Here is a 6,000-nt window from a genome sequence, read left to right as displayed (position 1 = left end):
CCACTAACACTTGAACGAATGTGTTTGGCTCTGTGGAGACGACACTTCTGAACACCAACTGACGCTGTTGGAGCCCAGGATTAGGCGAGGAGCAGGCTGGGGCCTACTGGATTTTGGCAGGTGAATGCAGCAGGAGACTTGCCATCTCCACAGCAGGGGAACAGCTGGCAGTGCTGAACCCCACTAACACTTGAACGAATGTGTTTGGCTCTGTGGAGACGACACTTCTGAACACCAACTGACGCTGTTGGAGCCCAGGATTAGGCGAGGAGCAGGCTGGGGCCTACTGGATTTTGGCAGGTGAATGCAGCAGGAGACTTGCCATCTCCACAGCAGGGGAACAGCTGGCAGTGCTGAACCCCACTAACACTTGAACGAATGTGTTTGGCTCTGTGGAGACGACACTTCTGAACACCAACTGACGCTGTTGGAGCCCAGGATTAGGCGAGGAGCAGGCTGGGGCCTACTGGATTTTGGCAGGTGAATGCAGCAGGAGACTTGCCATCTCCACAGCAGGGGAACAGCTGGCAGTGCTGAACCCCACTAACACTTGAACGAATGTGTTTGGCTCTGTGGAGACGACACTTCTGAACACCAACTGACGTTGTTGGAGCCCAGGATTAGGCGTGGAGCAGGCTGGGGCCTACTGGATTTTGGCAGGTGAATGCAGCAGGAGACTTGCCATCTCCACAGCAGGGGAACAGCTGGCAGTGCTGAACCCCACTAACACTTGAACGAATGTGTTTGGCTCTGTGGAGACGACACTTCTGAACACCAACTGACGCTGTTGGAGCCCAGGATTAGGCGAGGAGCAGGCTGGGGCCTACTGGATTTTGGCAGGTGAATGCAGCAGGAGACTTGCCATCTCCACAGCAGGGGAACAGCTGGCAGTGCTGAACCCCACTAACACTTGAACGAATGTGTTTGGCTCTGTGGAGACGACACTTCTGAACACCAACTGACGCTGTTGGAGCCCAGGATTAGGCGAGGAGCAGGCTGGGGCCTACTGGATTTTGGCAGGTGAATGCAGCAGGAGACTTGCCATCTCCACAGCAGGGGAACAGCTGGCAGTGCTGAACCCCACTAACACTTGAACGAATGTGTTTGGCTCTGTGGAGACGACACTTCTGAACACCAACTGACGCTGTTGGAGCCCAGGATTAGGCAAGGAGCAGGCTGGGGCCTACTGGATTTTGGCAGGTGAATGCAGCAGGAGACTTGCCATCTCCACAGCAGGGGAACAGCTGGCAGTGCTGAACCCCACTAACACTTGAACGAATGTGTTTGGCTCTGTGGAGACGACACTTCTGAACACCAACTGACGCTGTTGGAGCCCAGGATTACGCATGCCGCATGCAGAGGCCAATGGGCATCGGTTTTTATGGAGGTTGTGGACTACTACTGATTCTAACCATGCTCCACTTAGGCCTCTGGCTCCACTGTCTCTACTATTTACCCTGGCCTCCAACCCCGCCAGCTACATCTCTGAAGTGGCGTCAGCACAATCTACACTTGTTCCTGTGTTACTGGTGCTCAGTCCCATCAGTTGATCCCCTGATGTTTGTCCGGCAAGTTCGCCAGCTCTGTCCTCATTCCCACTACTGGTTATGGGAATGTGGACAGAGCAGGAGACCTTGCCGGACACACATCAGGGGATAAACTGATGGGACTGAGCCACAGGAACACAGGAACAAGTGTAGATTGTGCTGACGCCACTTCAGAGATGTAGATGGCGGGGTTGGAGGTCAGGGGAAATAGTAGAGACAGTGGAGCCAGAGACCTAAGTTGGGCACGGTTAAAAATCAGTAGTGGTTTGAATGTTGATGGAGCTGGTGACTCTGCCGTCCACACAGCAGGGGATCAGCTGGCATTACTGAACCCCAGTAACACAGGAGCTAGTGTGTTTCTCTGTGCAGACGACACATCTGAGCGACAACTGGCTGTGTTGAAGTACAGGGATTATAGTTCAGGTGGTAGAAAAATGAACACACCAGCAGACCTGGATACAGTTGCCAACCACTAATTTAGTCTGTAAGAGGAATGGCAAAGTCTTTGGAGATCCAGGCCTTGTTCATTTTCAGAAAAGTCAGCCGGTCAACATTATCGGAAGATAGTCGCGTGCGACGGTCTGTTAGTACACCACCTGCGGCACTAAAGACACGTTCCGATAATACACTGGCAGCAGGGCAAGCCAGCACCTCCAATGCATACTGGCTAAGCTCTGGCCATGTATCCAGCTTAGAGACCCAAAACTTGAAGGGGGAAGAGCCATCTGGGAGTACAGCGACAGGGCAAGACATGTAGTCTGACACCATCTGACGGAAGCGTTGCCTCCTGCTGACTCGAGGCGTCGCTGATGGTGTAGACAATTGTGGTGGACACACAAAACTTTGCCACATTTGGGCCATAGTGGTCTTGCCTTGTGCTGTGGCACTGCCTCTGCTCCCTCTTTGTGCAGAGTTTCCTCCACTGCCTCGACGCACAGAGCTGCTTTGTAAAGCACTAGCAACAATGCTGTCGGGTGGAATGGAAAACATTATGGACTGCACCAGTGACTCTTCGTACTCCCGCATTTTACGCTCCCGGTTCAACGTTGGTATGAGCCTTTGTACGCTGTCCCGGTAGCGAGGATCTAGGAGGGTGTACACCCAATAATCAGCCGAGACGAGAATGTGGGCGATGCGGCGGTCGTTTCTCAGGCACTGCAGCATGAAATCAACCATGTGCTGCAGACTCCCAACTGCCAAAGAACCGCTGTCCCCTGTTTGAGGCGTGACCTCGACCTGCTCTGCATCACCCCACCCTCGCTGTACATACTGAGTAGAGGTTTGTGTACCTCCCTCCTCTGGAGAGATGTCTTCCTCCTCCATCGACTCCTCCTCATCCTCCTCACAAAGTGTCCCCTGCCTAGGCCTTTGTGAGGAAACACGTAGCGCAGACTGTCCAGAAGCAGATGGCATTTGGGACTCCTCATCCTCCACCTCTTCTGAAACCTCATCCCTTAGTGCTTGCAGTGTTTGTTGAAGCAGGCAGATAAGGGGGACAGTCATGCTGACTAGTGCATCGTCTGCACTCGCCATCCGCGTGGATTCATCGAAGGCACGCAAAACGAGGCAGATGTCCTTCATAGAGGCCCACTCAATGGTGCTGAAGTGTGAACGGCGCACAGTGCGACTTGTTTGCGCCTGATGCAGCTGGTACTCCATGACTGCTGCCTGCTGCTCACACAACCGCTCCAACATATGTAACGTTGAATTCCACCGGGTGGGTAGGTCACATATGATGCGATGTTCCGGAAGGCCAAATCGTCGCTGCAGAGCAGCGAGGCGCGATCTTGCCGTGCTGGAACGTCGCAAGTGAGCGCACTCTATGCGGACCTTGTGCAACAGTGCATCAAGATCCGGATAGTCCCTCAGAAAGCTCTGCACGACCAAGTTAAGAACATGTGCCAGACATGGGATGTGTGTGAGGTTGCCTAGGCCAAGAGCTGCCACCAGATTTCGGCCATTGTCACACACTACCAAGCCCGGCTGGAGATTCGCTGGCCCAAACCACACATCGCTCTCCAGCTTGATAGCATTCCAGAGCTCCTGCGCTGTGTGGCTTCGATTCCCCAAAGAAATTAATTTGAGTACAGCCTGTTGACGTTTGGCCACGGCTGTGCTCATATCGGTCGTAACAGGCTCCTGCTCTGCTGTTTCTGAGGAACTTGAGTAGGAGGAGGAGTCTATGTGTACAGACTGGAGTCCTGCAATCCGTGGCGTTGGAAGAACACGTACAGCGCCACTCTCCAGATCCGTACCCGGCTCCACAACATTGACCCAGTGGGCAGTGAGGGAAAGGTATCGTCCCTGTCCATGGTTACTGGTCCACGCATCGGTGGTCAGGTGGACCTTGCTACTAACGGCGTTTAGTAGCGCATGTTTTATTTTGCCCTCAACATGTTTCTGCAGGGCAGGGACGGCTCGCCTGCTGAAATAAAAGCGGCTGGGCACGTTGTATTGGGGGACTGCCAATGCCATTAAGTCCCGGAAGGTGTCAGTGTCCACCAGCCTGAATGACAGCATTTCAACTGCCAGAAGTTTGGCAATGCCAGCATTCAGAGACTGTGCTCGGGGATGGTTTGCCGAGTAAGGGCGCCTTTTATCCCATGCCTGTGCTACCGATGGCTGTGATGGATGGGAACGTGCTGTTATGGGTGGAATCTGACAGGGTCTCCGGACAACAGTGGCAGAGGTTCTTCCTTGGCGATCCTGTGAGGAAGCCGAACCAGCAGTGTGTGAGCTGGAGGAAGAGGGCCCAACACGAACTGAAGAGGTGGTAGGTGGTGCTGTACGTTGGCCTACGTCTTCAGGGTGTCTCTGCAACTCCAACTCGTGCTTGGTGCGCACATGTTTCCACATATTTGTGGTATTGAGGTTGCTGACATTTCTCCCTCTTTTGACTCTCTGATGACACAGCTTGCATTTGACAAAGCAAATGTCATCTGCAACTGTGTCAAAAAAGGACCACGCACTGCAACTCTTGTGAGCGCCCGGTTTGCCTTTGGAAGGAGGAATGCTCCTAACGGGTGCCGAAGTGGAGGGTACAGGCAACCAAGTCTTCCCCCTCCCTCTGCCTCCTGTTTTGGCCGGTAGGGGAATCTCTTCCTCCGAGCTGCTCCCACCACCTTCCTGTTGCTCACGCCATGATGGGTCAAGGACCTCATCATCTTCCCTCCCCTCTTCAAACAGCTGCTTCTCCGGGGTTGTCTCGCCAGCACCGTACGCACCAGAAAGTGGCAACTGAGTCTCGTCATCATCTGATGCGTACTGAGGTGTGCTGACCATAGGCACTGGCCCACTCGCCTCTTCAGATTCAGAGGGACAAAGAAGTTGCGCATCACTGCATACTCCCTCTTCTTCACATTCAGGAATGCTGCTTGGCTGGCCCCCTCTTTCCAAGCCAACAGATTCCGAGAACAGAAGTAGAGACTGTGATGGCTCCTGTCCATGTCTCTCTGACTGCCTGGGCACTTTGGCAGGTGGTGAAGAGACAGATGGTTGCTCTTCGGTGCTCTGACCCTGAGAGGATGCGGAAGTAATTGAAGTCGATGCGTTAGCTGCCATCCATCCGACAACGGCTTCAATTTGTTCCTCCCGCAGCAGTGGGGTACGTTGAGGTCCTACAAAGCTGCGCATAAAGGACTGTTGCCTGCTAAAACTGGGGGATGCTGATCCACTGGTGCCCGCAGCAGGCCCAGAATCCCCACGTCCTCTACCTGTAGAATCCCCACGTCCTCTCCCTGCAGAATCCCCACGTCCTCTCCCTGCTGAAACTCCACGCCCACGCCCACGCCCCCGCGCCTTACTCCCTGCCTTCTTCATCTTGCAAGACTGCTTAAGATAGGCAAAAAAGTACAAAGGGGGGCCTTAGTGTGCTTATTCCTGAACAGCTGGTTACAGGTACAAGAAACACTAATTTTATGAAGTGTGTGTGTGTGGACTAGACTTTAATAGGAGCTGATGTGGCCTACACAAGTTCAAAATGTAGTGTTTGGTGAACTTTTTATGTGGTTTCTTTGTTTGAAACAAACTCAAAGTATGAGAACAAAGAATTGAAACTGATAGTATCACCAACTTTTTGGAGCTATTACAATGCAGGCAGGTAACCTACAATGCAAAAGATGAGGCTCCAAAAAAATTGGGTAATACTAATCTGGCTGCGCCGGCAGGGCACAAGCCAGAAAAAAAGGCTCCTCTATCTACTCCTATATAGTGTTTGCAACCAACCAATGTTGATGGATACGGATGGATGCACACTAATAGGAGAAGAAAAAATGAGCTGCACTCAGAGACAAATATGTGTGAGGCAGTGACGCACGTTGAGCGTCCTACAACCAGACGTAGCTGCAGGACACTCTACTCAGCGTGAGCTGCACTCACACACAGTCAGAGACCTCTCAGACAGCCGTCAACAGTGCAGCTAAGTGGGCATTGGCACTGACAGGCTGCAGAAAGG

Source organism: Dendrobates tinctorius, unplaced genomic scaffold, assembly GCF_039654945.1.
Source record: "Dendrobates tinctorius isolate UK_male_01 unplaced genomic scaffold, ASM3965494v1 ptg000173l, whole genome shotgun sequence".
Classification (NCBI taxonomy): domain Eukaryota; kingdom Metazoa; phylum Chordata; class Amphibia; order Anura; family Dendrobatidae; genus Dendrobates; species Dendrobates tinctorius.
This window is presented reverse-complemented; position numbering follows the sequence as displayed.